At 50.6% G+C, this 18,816-nt stretch overlaps 1 protein-coding gene across 1 annotated transcript in view; it reads right to left on the bottom strand.

Moving 5' to 3' along the window:
• The window catches only part of CYP4F22 (cytochrome P450 family 4 subfamily F member 22), a 31,369-nt gene extending 22,897 nt beyond the window's left edge, over positions 1-8,472 (bottom strand). The window contains exon 1 of the mRNA XM_069478119.1: positions 8,417-8,472. The gene's annotated coding sequence lies outside the window, so the exon portion shown is untranslated. The remainder of the gene's footprint in view (positions 1-8,416) is intronic.
• Positions 8,473-18,816: the final 10,344 nt, after the last annotated feature.

The raw sequence follows: 18,816 nt of genomic DNA, 5'->3' as shown, positions 1-18,816 counted from the left end.
AAAAAAAAAAAAAAAAACACAGAAAAGAACAAGTGTTGGTGAGGATGTGGAGAAACGGGAATCTTTGTGCACTATCGGTGGGGATGTAAAATGGTGCAGCTCCTGTGGAAAACAGTATGGCGGTTCCTTTAAAAGTTAAACATACAATTACCATGATCCAGCAATTCCACTTCTGGGTACACACCCAAAAGAAGTGAAGGAAAGATCTCGAAGAGATATTTGTTCACCCGTGTTTATAGCAGTGTTAGTCATAGTAGCCAAAAAGTGGAAGCAACCCGGGTGTCCATGGATGCATGAATAGATAAACAAAATGTGCTATATATCTATACAGTAGAAAGTTATGCAGCCTCAAACGGTAATAAAGTTCTAACACAATTGCTACAACAGGAACAAACCTTGAGGATATTATATGCCACATGCAATAAGCCAATCACAAAGGACAAATGCTCTCCGATTCCACTTAGACGAGGTCCCTAGAGCAGCCAGATCCACGAGAACATAAAGCGGAATGGTGGGTGCCAGGGCTGGGGAGGGGCATTGGGAGTTAGCGTTTTATGGGGACAGAGTTTCAGTTTGAGACGATGAGAAAGTTCTGGGGAGGGACAGTGGCGATGGGTGCACCACACTGTGACTGTGCTTCACGCCACTGAACCGTACATTTCAAAATGGTTAAGATGGTCAATTTTATATGTATTTTACCACCATTAAAATTTTTTTCAAAAATGAAAGAGCCAGGTGTAGTGGCACGCACCTGTAGTCCCAGCTACTCAGGAGGCTGAGGCAGGAGGATGGCCGGAGCTCAGGAATTGGAGGCTGCAGTGAGCTGTGATGATGCCACTGCACTCCAGCCTGGGCAACAAAGTGAGATCCTCTCTTTAAAAAAAAAAAAAAAAAAAAAAAAACCAGACTACCTGATGTAGGCGATATTTACTTTGGAAAGCCCAGGGTAGAGGAAAGGGTCTGGAATAAGCAACCTCCCAAATGAAACCAAAGCACAAGGAGCTCCAAGTCCCAAGTCCCACATAGGTGCTCTGAACTGGGCACACTGATGTGCACCTGGGCTGCTTCCCACACAGGCCTCTCCAGGTGACATCCTCCATAGGGAGCAGCCGTGGGTATTTACTTCCTTACCGATTTAATGATGGGTAACGATTCTCCCTAGCAATGCCAGGCAAGCCAGCTAATGATGACTAGTGCTAACGGTCACCTTTCTCCAGGTGCTTCCCCACGCCAGGCCTGTCACTAAGCACTCCACGGGAATTTCTCTGGCATTCAGCTGGCAAATAACTTTCGAGTCCCAGCTATGTGTCTGATCCAGTTCTAGGCATTAGGGCCACCTCAGTGAGCTGGACAAACACAGTCCCAGCTCTCAAGAAAGAAGACCTGATATAACACAATACAAAGTACATGTGTCATGAAAGAGGTAAGGCAGGAGGTGCTGGGCTGAAGAATAGCCCCTCAAAAGATACTACCTCCGGCTAGGAAATGTAATCCCCCTCCCACTGGGAGGCCGAGGCAGGAGGATCTCTAAAGGCTAGGAGTTTGAGACCAGCCTGGCCAACATAGCAAGACCCCATCTCTACAAAGAAATTTTTTTTTTTTTTTTTTTTTGAGACAGAGTCTCACTCTGTTGCCCAGGCTAGAGTGAGTGCCATGGTGTCAGCCTAGCTCACAGCAACCTCAAACTCCTGAGCTCAAGCGATCCTCCTGTCTCAGCCTCCCGAGTAGCTGGGACTACAGGCATGCACCACCATGCCCGGCTAATTTTTTCTATATATATTTTTAGCTGTCCATATAATTTCTATTTTTAGTAGAGATGGGGTCTCGCTCTTGCTCAGGCTGGTCTCGAACTCCTGAGCTCAAACGATCCTCCCACCTCGGCCTCCCAGAGTGCTAGGATTACAGGTGTGAGCCACCGCGCCCGGCCAAGAAATTTTTTTTAAAAAATTAGCAGGGCATGGTGGTGCTCACCTGTAGTCCCAGCTACTCAGAGGCTGAGATGGGAGGATCATTTGAGCCCAGGAGTTTGAGGTCACAGTGAGCTATGATCGTGTCACTGCACTCCAGCCTGGGTGACAGGGCAAGACCCTGTCTCTAAAAAAAAAAAAAAAAGAGAGAGAGAGAGAGAAAAAGAAAATTTTACTTCTACTTCCTAATGTCCTTGGAACCCATGAATGTGACCTTATGTCCCAAAGTCTTTACAGATGCAGTTAAGTCGAGGATAGTGAGACGGGGAGATGAGCCTGGGTTATCTAGGTGGGACTTAAATGTAATCACAAGTGTCCTTACAAGAAAGAAGCAGGGGTAGATGGGACACGCAGGAGAGGAGAAGGCCATGTGACGACGGAGGCAGAGATTAGAGTGATGCGGCCACAAGCCAAGGAGCCCCCGAAGCTGGAAGAGGCCAGGAACGGCTGCTCCCCGAGGGCCTGCAGAGAGGTCGCAGCCCTGCCAGCACTTGGATCTCAGACCTCCGGACTCCAGAACTGGGGGATAATAAATTCGTGTTGTTTTTAAGCCAGCGAGTCTGCGGTCATCTGTGACAGCAGGCACAGGAAGCTCCCCCACAGGGGCAGAGAATGGAGGATAATTCTTTTGGACAAGGTGGTCAAGGAGGGGTACCTGGGCAGAGGTCTGTGTGAAGTGAGGAACTTCCACGAAGGGGGATTTCTTATTAAATGCACGCATGTACACCCATGCACACGCGCACACATGCCACGAACATCTGGGTTCTATCTCTGACTCCTTCACTGCCTGGTTATGTGGCATGGGCCTCAGTTTCCCCATCTGCACCTGGCTGGAGTGACTGTAAAAAGATGATCTCTGGACCCACCCCCATGTGGACCTTTCCTGCCTGTGGCCCAGTGGCGGTGAGGGGGGTGCCACAATCTTGGCAAGCCCAAGAAGCCTGAGAAGGAGTCAACGTTTTCAGCCACGTGGGGCCACATGCATCACCTGCACCCCCATAGGCCACCTGGCTGCAGTATGGCTCCCATCCCAGCCACCACAGTCACCTTTATAAGGGCCTGCCACTCCCATGCTCTAACACCCTCCATGGCTACCTACTCCCCTCAGCCTGGCATCCAAACCCCTTCAGGCTCAAGGATCCCCCTTTTTGGTCTGCTTTGGACCCTTCTTTCTTCACCCAGTTTGTAAATGTTGGGGTTCCTCAGAGCAGCATTTGTCCCTGCTTCCCTCTGTGCACCCCTCCTGGGGATCGCACACCTCCTGGGGATCTCACCCCTCCCGTGACTTCAGCGAACCCATCTCAGAGGCGATTCTAATGTCTTGGTGTCCAACAATGATAGGTCCAGCCAACTCCTGGACGTCCCCCGGGGGCATCTCCCAGACCTCAGATTCACCTCACCTCCTTCCTCCCCCTTTCTCCCCACATCCAAGCTGTTGCCCGGTCCTGCCGGTTGTCTCGCCTAAACATCTTTCACATCCACCCATTCTTCTCCATCCCCGTCATCCCACTGTGGTAGCCTCTTCCCACCGGTCTCGAGTTCCTCCCTTGCCCCCCACCCAAGAAGTCCATTCTCCACACAGCAGCCAGAGGGATCCTCCTAAGATTAAATCAGACCATGAACTTCCCCTGCTCAAAATCCTCCATGGCTCCTTACTACACTGTAAGTAAAATTTAGACTCTTTGTCATAGACCACAGCACCCTGTGTGGCCCAGTCCATGTGGATCCCTTTAGCTCTGTCTCCCACCACCCTCCTCCTCACTCACTCAACTCTGGCCACCCCAGCCCACTCTGGCCACAGGCCAAGCTCATTCTTACTCAGAGCCTTTGCACATGCTGTTCCCTCCACCTGCATGCCTTTCCTCCAGCTCTGCCCATGCTGGCTCCTCATCCTCCAAGCCCGACTCTGCCTTGATGGTCCATTCCTTTTCGCCACAATCAGCCACCTCCCCTTCCTCGCTCCCAAAAGAATGGCTGAGCTCCTGCCGCACGCGGTGATTTTCACAGCTGCTTGTTTCATCTTCTCAGGAGCCCTCAAAAGGAGTCGGAGGACTTCGGAGTGGAGTCACAGGAAAAGCCCCCACCCAGGAAAACCCTAGCTGAAATCCCCAAAAAGGAGATGTCTTCTTGAAGGGTTGAAATGGGGAGGAAATGGGACAAGCGAGTGCGCCAGCCCTGAGAGGGGTCCCTGCTCTGGGTGTCTGGGTGCATGCAGAGGTACATGGCTGGGCGGGTTACAGTGGGGAGTTCTGAAGCCCTGTGCCCACCTCATCTGCCCCCAATCCAGGCATGCGCTGCAGTCCTTCCCCGGCTGGCTCTGCTCCCAGCAGAAGCAGCATATACTGTGGGTACCCAGATGGGACAGTCCTTGGGAGCCTCAGTTTTCTCAACTGAAAAATGGTAATAATAGCAAGAAATCTATCCGATGCTGGTGGAAGGAGCCCCATGAGTGGTATATTGGGGAAGTCCTGTACTTTCCACGGCTGGGTTCCCCCTGCCTCCCCAGACAAGACCACTCCTGGCCGACACCCCCAAAAGAAGGTGCCACAAAAAGTTTTGAGGTGGCACAGCCACTGTGGGAAACAGTTTGGCAGTTCCTCAAAAAGTTCAACATAGAATAATCACATGACCCAGCAATTCTGCTTCTGGGTGCGTACCCAGAAGAATGGAAAACAGGTGTCCAAATACTCATACAAAAGCTCGTAGCACCACTAATCACAGTAGCCAAAAGGTGGAGCAACCCAAGTGCCCATCAGTGAATGAATGGATAAATAAAACGTGGCATATCCAAACAACGGAACATCGCTCGGCCACCACAGAAAGGAACGAAGCACGGGCACATATGACGATGTGGGTGAACCCAGAAAACACCATGCTAAGCGAAAGAAGGCAGACAGCAAACACAAAAGGCCACATACGGTATGATCCCAGGTATATGAAATATCTAGAATAGGCAAATCCGTAGACAGAGAAAGCAGACGTGTGGCTGCCAGGGGCCGGGGAAGTGGGAATCAGCAGTGACTGCTAAGGGGGATGGGGTTGTGTCTGCGGGGGATGAAAATGTTCTGGAACTAGACAGAGGGGGTGGTTGCACAGATTATGAATTTACTAAATGCCGCTGAATTGTATGCTTTAAAATGGTTAATTTTGTATTAGGTGAATTTGCCTAAATTTTAAAAAATATCAAAAAAAAAAAAAAAAAAAAGAGAGAGAGAGAGAGAAAGCACTTTGAAAACTCCTGAGAAATTGATCATGTTGGCTGCCTCTGGAAGGGGCCTAAAAGAGCTGCAGGCAAGCTGGGCCAGGCGCGGTGGCTCACGTCTGTAATCCCAGCACTCTGGGAGGCCGAGGCGGGAGGATCGCTCGAGCTCAGTTCCAGACCACCCTGGGCGAGAGCGAGACCCCGTCTCTACTAAAAATAGAAAAATAGCCAGGCATGATGGTGCACGCCTATAGTCCCAGCTAGTCAAGGCTGAGGCAGGAGGATCTCTTGAGCCCAGGAGTCTGAGGTTGCAGTAAGCTGTGATGACGCCGCTGCACTCTACCCAGGGCGACAGAGCGAGACTCTGTCGCAAAAAATAAAAATAAAAATAATTTAGCCAGTATGACTATTCCTATATTACTATTTTGTAGTAGCGAGAGCAATTCAGAGGGCACCTTCAGCACGCCGGGACTGGCTGGCGTGCCCACTCCTTCTCTGAACCAGCCCCCAATCTCATCCCAGACGCAGGGCAAGGCACCCTGGCAGAGGCGGCCCCGCCCTGCTGGGGCCGACATTATCTGGCCACGGAAGCGCCAGTGACGGGCTCCCCGGCACGGCCCACGCCCAGGGAGCGCTGGTTTGTCAGGTTGGCCCGGCCGGTCGCCAGCTGGAGACTTGTTATACAAGGTGTGTGGGCTCCTGAGAAGGAATGCGGGACATGGACCCGGGCCCAGGTCAGGCACCAGGTACATGCCTCTTCTTGAATGGCGGGGGTTGGGGCCAGCCGGGAGCCTGGCGGAGGAGCACCCCAATGCTGGTCCCGTCACCCACGCCCCAATCCTCCTTTCCGCTCCCTCTCTCAGCCTGCAGTCAAGGCATCCTACCTCCTGTTCTGACTCAGGCTGTCCCCTGCACTTGCTCAACACCAAAGGGCTGGCTCACCCCAGACAGCCATATTCCCCCAAAGTGCCAGACTCCAGAAGGTCTGGGGGCTTCTAGGTCTGATGTATCCACTCTGAGCTCTCCAAATTTGTGAGGTTCTGAAAAAGAGCTTCAGGGTCAGTAACGATTATGGATGGCAAGGCCAAGTTGGCAAATGGGGTGGGAGATAACCCCACTGCGGCTTTGGTCATATCTTAACCTTTCACCTGTAATTTCCCTGGCCCAACGGGGTTAAAACCACGTTTTAGAAAACCACGTTTTAGACCACGATCTAGACCACTAGTCGTCTAGATCATTCCAGGGCTGTAATTGTGTCTGCCTACTGTCTGGTGTAGCCATGCCTGGATATTAACCTCAGAAAGAATTCTATTAAGCTCTACCTCTTAGCTGTGTGACCTTGGGGAAGTGTCTGCACCTCTCTGAGCCTCAATTTCTTCATCCATAAGACAGAAATCCTGTTTACCCACCCCATTGGGTTGTGATGACAACGCAGCAGTATTTTTTGTTTTGTTTGTTTGTTTGTTTGTTTGTTTTGAGATAGAGTCTCACTCTGTTGCCCAGGCTAGAGTGCCGTGGTGTCAGCCTAGCTCACAGCGACCTCAAACTCCTGGGCTCAAGCAGTACTTTTGCCTCAGCCTCCCAAGTAGCTGGGATTACAGGCATGCGCCACCATGCCCCGCTAATTTTTTCTATATATTTTTAGTTGTCCAGCTAATTTCTTTCTATTTTTTAGTAGAGACAGGGTCTCGCTCTTGCTCAGGCTGGTTTCGAACTCCTGAGCTCAAACGATCCACCCGCCTCGGCCTCCCAGAGTGCTAGGATTACAGGCGTGAGCCACCGCCCCCGGCCAACGCAGCAGTTTTAAAGCGTTCAGCTCGCTGCCAGGCACACGGTAAGCCCTTGATGGAAGATACCTCTCAAGCTCTCACTGCTGTTGGCATTACCGTCATATTCATTATTATTTCCTGGCCATGTAAGATTTGGAGAATCGGGTCCAGGGTCTGTCAAGGAGGAGAGATGGGGTTCCACTCACCGAATGTCTCCCAAGTCATCCAAGCCTCTGTGCAGATACCAGCCTGGGTCACTACTGCACAGCAGCCCAGAGCTAATATTACCTCGCAGAAACCCAAGCTGGGGTGATGCTGGGGCCATTGGAAAGGTGGCCCAGGATTTGGGGGTCAGATAGGGCCTGTTTGTTCAAATCCCAGCTCCCGCATGGGGTGTCCATGAGCACATGCTCCCCCTGTCTAGGCCTCAGTTTCCTGCCCTGTAAAATGCGGGTGGTTGAGAGGATTTGGGGGGTTCCACCTCTTCAGGCCTGGCGAGCAGCTTGAAGGTACTTCGGGAGGAGCTTGCTGCCACCAGCTCTGGCTGGGCTCAGCTCCAGGACCCAGAAATGGGGGGCGGGGAGGAGCGCAGAGGAGGACTTCCAGGAGTCCAGCCGGCCCTAGCCGTCTCCTTTGCCTCTGGGGTGGGGAGTGATGCACGGTGAACGCGCGCATGAGGGGTGAACGGGCACATTAGCCGGGTGAGGTACCCTGAGCAGGGGCACCTCCTGCCAGTCCTCACGGAGGCCAGGGGCAGCCTGGTTTTACTCTTGACCCCTTCCTCCCTGTCTCCAGCCCGAGACTCCCTAAGCGGTGAGCCTCAGCCACCTTGCATGGCCCCGGCTGGCCAGCCACCCCCTGGCCCAAGACCCCGGGGCGGCCCCAGAAAGCATCGTCCTCCCAGCATCTACAGGACAAACCACACCAGGGACCAACTGCGGGACCTCACATAACCCTTACGGCCAGCCCTGGAGGCTGGAAGAACATCCTCTCTTCCCAGAGGGTCACTTGGAAGCTCTGCGTCTGACATGGACAGGCGGAGGGTCCCGGATGGCAGCCGGACCACGAACATAAACCCCATGGGTTGAAAGCACGGTCTCCCCTTCAAGACAACGTGCGGCAGTGAACTCCCAGGGATCCCAGTCAACTTCAAGGAGGTATCACAGGGCAGGGTTTGGACCCACCTGGGGTCCCCATGACAGACACCCAGACAGAAGACATCCAGGACTCCAAGGTGCACACAAGAAAAAAAATGCGCATAAGTGCAGCAACCGTCGGGGACACCCCCCACATCCTCCCCGCACACCCACCCGCCAAGTGTCCCGGACGTGCAGCCCCGTTTGGGGTCCTGGGGGGTCCCCGGGGCCGGCTGCACCCTGCCCGCTGCGGCGCCCTCGCGCCCGCCCCGCCGGCCCCGAGCCCGAGGAGCCTCGGGTTACCGGCCGCGCTCGGGTTACCGCCGCCCCGCGCGCACTCACCGCGGGTCTCGGCCTCCAGCGCGCAATCGGGGTCCGCCGGCGCCAAGAGCCGGACTCTGCCGGCGCCGTCGGGCGGCCCGAGCCTTTAACCGCGCCCGGCCCAGCGCAGAGGTCCGCCCCGCCCGGACACGCCCCCGGCCACCTCGCCCTGGGCCCCGCCCGCCTCTGGGCGGGGACGCGAGCGCGGCCCCCAGAGATGGGAGGATGAGAAAGAGGCGTGGAAGGGTGGCGAGAGACAGAAAAGGACAGAGGTGGAGACTGAGAGGGAGAAAGTGACAGGTGGAGAGGTGTAGTCAAACCTGGACACCTAGAAGCCCCAAACCATTAGGCTTCCCGCCCCCTGCGACTGTCTGGCCTCATCAGCGTCCAGTTCCCCCTTGGAACCACATCAGCACCCCCCGTACCCCCCAGCTCAGAGCTTGCTCACAAGCTTGGACAGAGGGCCCTAAACTATCACCCGGGGGCCCCAGAGACTCCCCCCCCCCCCAAGGAGCCTCCTCTGGGGCCCCCAGGAATTCTCAGACCCCACCAGCTACTGGGAAGCCGCCCTTCCACTCTCTCCGAATCCTAGGCCTGACCCACCCACCCTGAGACTGTGCGGCTAGCAGCAGCCTCTCCCTCCAGGAAGCCCTCCAGACTCAACAAGCAACACCAGACTGGTTCTGCTCCCCACCCTACCGTCCCCACCCACTGCCAGTCACCATGATGACCCTCTGGCCAGGATGTTGTCCTTGGCCAGCCCATCTGCCCCAGATGTGTCCAGACAGAATCAGCCCCGCCTCTGGATGTGTCGTCCTGGGTCGGTGGGGGGCGGGGGGATGGTGGTGGCTGACCTTAGCAAGTGGGCAGACAGATGGAAAGACAAGTGTAAGGAATTCCATTTGTCCCAGCAGGAGGTAAACATAGAAGATTTCTTCTTCTCGCTTTATTTTAATAATGCTTTCTCACTTGCTGCTGGGCCCTTGGGGAGGGTGGGTAGGAAGAGGGGGACCTGTTTCTAGGTGGAGTAGACAAGATACAAATAATTGAAGCTTTGCTGCTTGGAATAGGCAGAAGGGAGGCCAGGGAAGACGACGTGAAGGATGTGACATTCGAGCTGGAACTTCAGGGAGAGGTTGGATTTCAACAGGTGCAGGAGAGGGGGTGGGGCTTAGGCACAGAGAAACTGGAGGGTGTGGCTTGGTGGGTGGCTTTCCCTGGCCTTGGGGTGTGAGAGGTGAGGAGGCTGGAAGGACAAGGGGTCGACTGTGAAGGGCCTTGAAGGCTTGAGTGACTGGGGGTGGATCTGGTGGGCAATGGGGAGTCACAGATGGTGCTTGAGCAGGAGAGGTGCCCCCTGCTGGTTGGTTTGTTTTAAAGCTCATTAGAGCTGTCTTTTTATTAGTTAATTTTTTAAACTTATACTTGACATATCATTAGAGCCTATTTTTTTAGGGATGTGGGTTTACTTTTGCCGATGACACTGGCAAAAGGAGCTCATTAGAGACACTGTGGAAAATATAAAAATTCACAAAGAGCAAAGAGCTTGAGAGAGACCCCTCCAGAGGGCAGGGGCAAGTGGTGGGGTAGCTGGGACCTGAGAAGGGACTGGAGCTAAGGTCCAGCAGGTCGTCCATCACATTGGTCACTGGCTCAGTGTGGGGTTCTAGGGACCAGAGAAGGAGAAGAGGACAGGGCACCCACATGGCTTCTCTACTGTCAGAGAGGTGGAGATCAGAAAGGAAGAACAAGCGCAAAGCCCTGGGAAGGAGGATGCTCTGAGAGTGGGCTTTTTGGCTACGTGACCTTAAGTAAGTCACATAACCACTCTTCGCCTCCCTCCCGTCTGGACAAGACCATGGGATGAGACGGTATCTGCGGGGCGCTCAGCCTCACATCTGGTGGAGAGCACAGGCTGGGCGCACATCAGCTCTTTGAGCTTGCACTTGGATTTGGGCTACCCCACCAGTCCTCAGCCAGGGCAGATTTTCCCCTGAGGGTACACTGGGCAATGTCCCGAGATACTTTTGGTTGTCACACTGATTCGGGGAGGGGGCGGTGCTGCTGGCGTCTGGTGCCCGACATCCTCCAATGCACAGGACAGCCCTGGCCACACAGAATGACACAGGCCCAGATGTCAACAGTGCTGAGATTGGTAAACCCTGGGTCACCTCCAGTCTAAAAGGCCCGTGGAACATTCAGGGAGGCACCGAGGAGGCAGCTAGGCCCAGAGAGCAAGCAAAGGGCTTTTCCTGGGGCTGCAAAAGCTCACAGCAGACTTTCAGGGGCAGAGTTAAAAAGAAAAGGGATCTCCCTGCACCCTGCTGATGCAATGATGTAAAATGGTCTGGCCGCTGTGGAAAACAGTTCGGCGGTTCCTCAAAAAGCTAAACATAGACTTACCATGTGACCCAGAAATTCCACTCCTGGGTATAGACCCCAAATAATCAAAAGCAGGTTCTCACGCGTATACTTGCACAGGAGTGCTCGAGACAGCACTATTCACGATCATCAAAAGGTAGAAACATCCCGAATGTCCATGAATGGATGAAGAATTGTGGTCCATCCATACAATGGAATATGATTCAGTCATAAAAAGGAATCAGTCCTGATCCATGATCCAAAGTGTGGGTGAGCCTCACAAACATTGTTCCGAGTGAAAGAAGCTAGACACAAAAGGTCACACGTTGTTTTATTCCATTTATATGAAATATCCAGAACAGGCAACACCTTAGAGACAGAAAAGGAAATTATGGTTGCCAGGGGCTGGGAGAGGGGAAATGGGGACAGAAACCAATACCCTGGGGGGGAATGGCTGTGTGGTATCTTTTTGGGATGACAAAAATGTATTGGAACTAGATAAAAGTGATGGTTGCACAACACTGTGAATGCACTAAATGCCACTGAATCATACCCTCAATTTTTTTGAAAGAGGATTCTAGCAGGAAACAGATGGAATACTGCAATGGGATAATCTGAAGAGAGTTTAAGAAAAGTGATATTTTCAAAGGGATAGTGCAGCACGCTGAGGGTTAATAGCAACCAGGAGCAAATCATTGCCACCTTTAGCACCTGGGGCCAAGGGGCCGGAACCTGGACATCATAGGGCTAGGTGGAGAGGACTGCCTGGCAGGAGCTGTGAACCTTGCAAGGCACACAGCCAGCCTGCATGGAAAAGAGATGAGGTAGAAATACCTTGACCTCACTTTCCTCCCTCTCTCCAGTGCCTGCTGTGGCTCCCTATTGGCTGGATCCAATTGGGAGCCACAAGGCAAGGAGTCCATCGAGTGGTCCACGTAAGTTAGCCTCCTGGGACACAGAATGGGGGAGGGATCAGAAAGGTGGCGACAGGACAGGACCTATCTGATATTTCAAGCAAAAAAGAGAGCAGTTCAAAGGTGAGGGGCAAATGGAGTGTCAAATGGCCCCTTCCAATTTGTGCCAGCCACTCTCCTCCCCACGCACGCACGCGCCACTTGGGACCATTGTACCAAACCCACCGAGAATCTCTCTCCCACTTGAAAGCCTTTGCATATGCTATTCCTTCTGCTTGGAATTCTCTTCCTGCCACCCACCCAGCTAACTCCTACTTACCCTTCGGATCTCATCTCAAAGGTCATTTTCTCTGAGGGATTCCCCAACCACTGGGTGCAGTTCAAACCCACACTCTGCAGCCGCAGCCCCTGTGTGTCCCAGAAAAATCACTCTTGGAATGATCTCGGGACTGTCTCCCTAGATGGGGCTGTGAGCTCCATGCAGGTGGACAGAGTCTTTCTCATTCCCTGCATTTTCCCCAGCCCCAGCTGGCACACTGCATGTATTCATTCAACAAACACCAAGTTCCCACACAGTACCAGGCATTGTTCTACAGTGAACAAACAGAAACACAGAATCTAAAAACGAGTATATTCTGTGTGATACGTGCTATGGAGGAAAATCCAGCAAGGTAAGGAGATGGGGAAGGTGTCTCTGAGGAGATGATATTTGAGCAGAGACCTTAAGGGAGGGAAGAAAGGCATCCCAGGCAGAGGACATAGCTTGTGCAAAGGCCCTGAGGCTGGACAGTGCCTTAAGGAACAGCCAAGAGACCAGTGAGGCTGGAGCAGGGTGATTGAGGGGGGGAGTGGGAGAAGATGAGAACAGGGAAGTGACAAGGCAGATTATGTAGGACCTGAGGGACCACTGGGAGGACTTAGGTTACTACTCTGAGGAAGGTGGAAGCCACAGAGGGCTCTGAGCAAAAGAGGATGTGGCCTGACGGGTTTTGTCACTGGCTCCCTCTGGCTGCAATATCATGGGCAGACCAAAGGGGGAGCAAGGGCTTCCTAAGCACCCAGCACTGGAGGGACTGAAAGTTGCAAAAGGTGGTGGAATTAGGCGTTTGTTTTAAACGACGAGCTGATAGGATTGGTGACAGATTGGATGTGACTCCCAGGGGTTTGGACGTGGACAACAGTTAGGTTAGAGCTTTTAATGGAGTGAATAGAAGCGGGGTGGGGAGGGTAGAGATAAACACAGGTACCCAGGGAGATAGGGGTGGGGGGAGGTAGAAGGGAGAAGTTCAGGTGGAAATTCAGGTCTTTATTGCTTCATTATCTAATCGCAATAAAGACCCAGGTGGGTGCAGGAAGATGTCTTGGGGCAGGTGGAAAGAGGTGAGGTCCTTGTCCTTAGAAACTAGAGCGATGGACAGCAAGGTCCCCTAGAAAGGGAGACAGTAGGGGTAAAGGTGTGGTTGGGGAGGGGGCGGGGGGCAGGGAGCACCAAGGTGGGAAGGGAGGACCTTTCCCTCTGCCCTGGGGATTTGGGGTGGAGAAGAGTGATACCTCTCCCTTCTGAGCCAGAAATCCTAGTGATGGAATCGGGTCACTCTGGAGGAGGTTTGATGGGAGGTGGGGAACAAGATTCTCACCAAGTATGGCTGGGGAGGTGTCCCCTCTGGCCTTTGCCTGGAGTGACCCGGCCCCCTCCCCTCCTCCACACACACCTGCTTCTATGTCCCCATAGTCCACGGGGATTAATCACCACCTTCTACCAGGGCCCAGGGACACAGGATTAGTGAAAGAGAGGGAAAACGATGCTTCTGACACCCAGCGAACCTGTCATGCCAATCAGACTCCACCTTCTTATTCCTCAGCCAATTAAATGCTCGCCTATCCCTCAGCCAATCAAACTTCAATCTCCTGTTTCTCATCCTATTAGACTGCGCCTTCTGCCCACTCACTCAACCAAACTCTGCTCGCCTACCCCTCAGCCAATCAGACTCTGCCTTAGCCAATTGAACTACGCCCAGATCTGCTCACCTAACCAATTACTGCCACTTTCCAGTCCCTTAGCCAATCAGGTTCTGCCTCCCCTCCCCAGCCTATCAGAAACAACCCTCTTGACCCTCAGCTAATAAGAATGCCCCTTTAGGAGAAGCCGACAGGTGTCTAGGTCTGGCTCTGCCACTTGCCAGCTCTGTGACCTTGGGTACACTTCCTAACCTTTGTGTGCTGCTTTTTTCTCAACTCTAAAATCACCCTCCTTCCCTCTTAAGATGGTCCTAAGGCTCCAACAGGCAAGGGAGTGTGAAAAGTGGTCCATCCCCAAGAAAATGTTGTGTAAACGTCCCTTATTACTTCTCCTCCAACTTCTCCTTCCCCCAAATCCCCTAAAGCTGTTCCCTCTGCTGGAATGCTCTTCCCTGTGGGATCAACTCCCAGTCATCCTTCAAAGCTCCTGCAGCAACACCCTGACCCAGAAAACTTTCTCTATGTTCTGGCTATCAAAAAACATTTAAGTAAAACAGAAACCTTCCTATACCCTCTTCCCAGGCTGTACGCTAGCTCCCCAACTGGGAACCACATGGGGCTGCATTTGCCCCCAAGCTGGGAACATCAGAGCCCAGAGCTGGGAGCTTTGGGAGCTCCAGAATCTCCCAGCATGAAGCTGGGCACAGAGTGTAGGTGCCATTCAGATGGTTGCTGACCAACCGAGCCAGTGAAAAAATCAATTTTAATACTGATCAGCTGGAGGGAAGTCCAAAATTGGACTTTTGGAGGCGAGGGGGGCAGGTTGTTAAATCCCTTAAAATCATGTATAAAATCATGAGTTTATTCTTCAGGGAAGACTAGGACCATAGCTTTCCCTAGATTTTGAAAAAGAAAATGTTTTTTTTTTAAAAAAAAAAAAGTAAGAAAGAAAAGAATTTTGTTTTTTAAGTTGGAGGCCCAGAGAGGGATAGTGACTTGCCCAAGGTCACACAGCCTGGTGGGGACAGAGTCAGGACTTGAACTCTATGGCTCATCTGAGGAGCATCCCTAGACTCCAGTGCTGAGCATGGAAAAGGCCTTCATCCTCATCAGCTTATTTAGGAAGAAAGAAAATTCATATTGATAAGAATAATCAGCCCAGTAGTCAGTCAGTCAACAGATGTTTCCTGAACACTGAGTGCCCAGGGATGCAGCACTCGGCAGGACAGGTCCCTGCCCTCCTGGGGATTCCATTCAACTGAAGGAGGCAGCAATGCCAAACAAGCACATGGATAACAGTAGTATCAGATAAGGATCTGAGTACACAGGATGAGGTCACAGGGAGGGACTGGGAACATAGTTTAGATAAGGTGATCAGGGAAGGCTTCTAGGAGGAAGTGATGATTTTTTCATTTGTTTAATTTTTATTTTTAATTATTGTGGGTACATAATAGTTGTATATCTTTATAGGATCCATGTGATGTTTTGATACAGGCATACAATGTGAATTAATCAAATCAGGGTAAGTGGGGGATCCATCACCTCAGGCATGTTACATTTCTTTTTGTTAATTAAGAACATTCCAGGCCGGTCATGGTGGCTCATGCCTGTAATCCTAGCACTCTGGGAGGCCGAGGCGGGTGGATCGTTTGAGCTCAGGAGTTCCAGACCAGCCTGAGCAAGAGCGAGACCCCATCTCTACTAAAAAAGAAATAGAAAGAAATTAGCTGGAAATATATACAAAAAAAATTAGCTGGGCATGGTGGCACATGCCTGTAGTCCCAGCTACTCGGGAGGCTGAGGCAGGAGGATCGCTTGAGCCGAGGAGTCTGAGGTTGCTGTGAGCTAGGCTGACGGCACGGCACTCTAGCCGGGGCAACAGAGTGAGACTCTGTCTCAAAAAAAAATTCCAATTCCACTCTTTTAGTTATTTTAAAGTATACCCTAACATTAATGATTCTAATCACTTTGTTGTGCTATCAAGTATTATTCATTCTGTCTAACTACATTTTTGCACTCATTAACCATCCCCACTTTATCTCTCCCTCCCTGCTAACCCCTTCCAACTTCTGGTAACCATCATTCTACTCTCTGTCCCCGTGAGATTAATTGTTTTTAATATTTAACTCCCACATGTGAGTGAGAACATGCGAGATTTGTCTTTCTTTGCTTGGCTTGTTTTGCTTAACATAATGTTCTCCAGTTCTATCCATGTTGTTGCGAATGGCGGGGTGTCATTCTTCATTGTGGCTGTGCAGTATTCCATTGTGTCTGTCCATTCATCCATTGATTGCATTTCTTGGCTATTATGAATAGTGCTGCAATAAACATGGGAATTCAGATATCTTTTCAATATACTGAATTCCTATCCTTTGGATATACACCCAGCAGTGGGATTGCTGGGTAGTATGGTAGTTCTATTTTTGGGTTTTTGAGGAACTTCAATACTGCTTTCCATAGTGGTTGCACTAATTTACATTCCCCCAACAAGATACGAGGGTTCCCCTTTCTCCACATCCTTGCCACATTCGTTATTGCCTGTCTTTTGGATAAAAGAGATTTTAACTGGGGTGAGACGATATCTCATTGCAGTTTTGATTTGCATTTCTCTGATGACTAATGACGTTGAGCATTTTTTTTCATACACCTGTGGGCCATTTGTATGTCTTCTTTTGAGAAATGTCTAGTCAGATCCTTTGTCCATTTTTTAACCAGATTATTTGATTTTTTTTCTTACTGAGTTGTTGGAGCTCCTTATATATTCTAGTTATTAATCCTTTGTCACATGAGTAGTTTGCAAATATTTTCTGCCATTCTGTGGGTTGACTCTTCACTTTGTTGATTGTTTTGCTGTTGTTGTTTGTTTTGTTTTGTTTTTGCTGTGCAGAAGCTTTTTAGCTTGCTGTGGTCCCATTTGTCCAATTTTGCTTTGGTTGCTTGTGTTTGGGGGTATTACTCAAGAAGTCCTTGCCCAGGCCAACGTCCTGAAGAGTTTTCCCAATGTTTTCTTTTAGTAGTTTCATAGTTTCAGGTCTTAGATATGAGTCTTTAATCCATTTTTATTTGATTTTTGTATATGGTGAGAGATAAGGGTCTAGTTTCATTCTTCTGCATACGGATGTGCAGTTTTCCCAGCACCATTTATTGAAGACACTGTCCTTTCCCCACTGTACATTCTTGGCTCCATTGTCGAAGATAAGTTCACTACAGATGTGTGGATTTATTTCTGGGTTGTCTGTTGCATGATCTATGTGTCTGTTTTTATGTCAGTACCACGCTGTTTGGCGTTTCTACAGCTCTGTAGTGTAATCTAAAGTCAGGTAATGTGATTCCTAGAAGGAAGTGATGTTTGAGTGATCCCTGAATGATGGGAAGACATGATTACGAGCATTCCAACCAAAGCCTGCAGCAAGTGCAAAGACCCTGGGGCTGGAATGAGGGTGGTATCCTCCAGGAGCTAGAGGCCAGTAGGCTGGGGGACCCAGTAGGAGAGATCAGAAGGGTTGGTAGAAGCTGGATTGTGAAAATTCTTATAGGGTTCCACTGTGTGCCAGGCAGAAATAAGAGGGAAAGGGGAAGGGTACCCCGGAACAAAGAAACCAGCAGCAACCAATGGCTGGAGGCGGGAAAGTGCCTGGCATGCCCCCATTTGAGGCCCTGGAAATCACCCTGCCTATGGCTGTGCTGATATAAACGGAAGAGCAGAGAGGGGGCGTGAGTGGGTTAGGTTAGGGCAAAGGTAGCTCAGCCTCCTCCACCAGAGAACCAGTTGCTGTCATTCATGACCACAGGCCACCACAGGCTGACTTGGCAAGATTTTGCATTGTCAAAGGTCAGCTCCCTGCAGACCAAACCAAGACAGCAGCAAACGCCCTCCCTAGAGAACCTGTCTTTGGAATCTCTCCTCACTGGCTTCTGGAACGGTTAGGAAGCTTCAGGAAACTTCTCAAAAAGGCTTGCAGGCTGGGTTGAGGTCTCACGAATTCCTGTGTGACTTTTGACAAGTGACTCCACCCCTCTGAGCCTCGGTTGACCGCTTTTTGTCTGTTTGCTCCATTTGTAAAGCAAACGTTTGATACAGGCTCCATCCTCTGCCTACATTATCAAATTAGTTTTCCTCAATAAGGCTGTGAGGTAGGGACTTGAATTATGATCATTTACAGGTGGAAAAGCTCACAGTGAGAATGTAACTCGCCCAAGTTGGGAGTTAAACACAGGTCAGATTCCAGGGACTGTGAGGCTATTTGGTGGACAATCCTAAGACCCTCGTTAACCAGTGGGTGGCAACCAATGGTCACTTAGCAGATGGGAGCTATTCTAATGGTTATTAACCTCAGACTGGCATGGGACCACATCTCCCAGCCTCAGTTTCCTTGTCTGCAAAATGGGGGTGTTAACCAGTCTCCACTTAGAATTCTCTCCTCAATGGCTTTGGGTGGCATCAGAGATATAAAATGTGTAAAAATAAACGGTGGGGTTTGGTAGTTCCTCAAAAAGTTAAACATAGAGTTATCACATGACCCAGCGACACCATGCCTAGGGACATACCCCAAATTATTGAAAACAAATGTTCAAGCACATGCACACAAATGTTGATAGCAGTATTCTTTACCATGGCCACACGCGGGGACAAACCAAACGACCATCCAATGATAAGAGGATAAACAAAATATGTCCCACCCATGCTATGGGATATTATTCAGCCATAAAGAGAAGTGAAGCCCTGACACATGCTACGACCTGATGCCGAGTGAATGAAGCCAAGCACAAAAGGTCACATAGTACATGGTTCCGTTTATCTGAAATGACCGGAATAGATTAGTCTGTAGAGACAAAAAGCAGATTGGTAATTGTCAGTGGCTGGTGGAAGGAGGGGTTGCCGGGGACGGGAAATGATTGCTCAATGTGTACAGGGTTTCCATCTGGTATGATGCAAATGTTTGGGGACTAGGTAAAGGTGATGATTGCACAATATTGTGAATGTACTAAATGCCATGGAACTGTACACTTTAAAAATGATTAATTTGGTGTTACATGAGTTTCACCTTCATAAGTAAATAAATACACAAAAAAATGATGGGAAGCTGGTTGATAGAATCTCGTTCCCCAATTCCTTTGCCAGGAGATTAAAAAAAAAAAATCATTATTCCCATTTTATTATTTTTTCATTTTATTTATTTTATTGTT

The sequence above is a fragment of the Eulemur rufifrons genome, chromosome 2, assembly GCF_041146395.1.
Source record: "Eulemur rufifrons isolate Redbay chromosome 2, OSU_ERuf_1, whole genome shotgun sequence".
In the NCBI taxonomy this organism is placed as follows: Eukaryota; Metazoa; Chordata; class Mammalia; order Primates; family Lemuridae; genus Eulemur; species Eulemur rufifrons.
The sequence above is the reverse complement of the archived record's forward strand: the minus strand, read 5'-3'. Positions and strand labels throughout refer to the sequence as shown.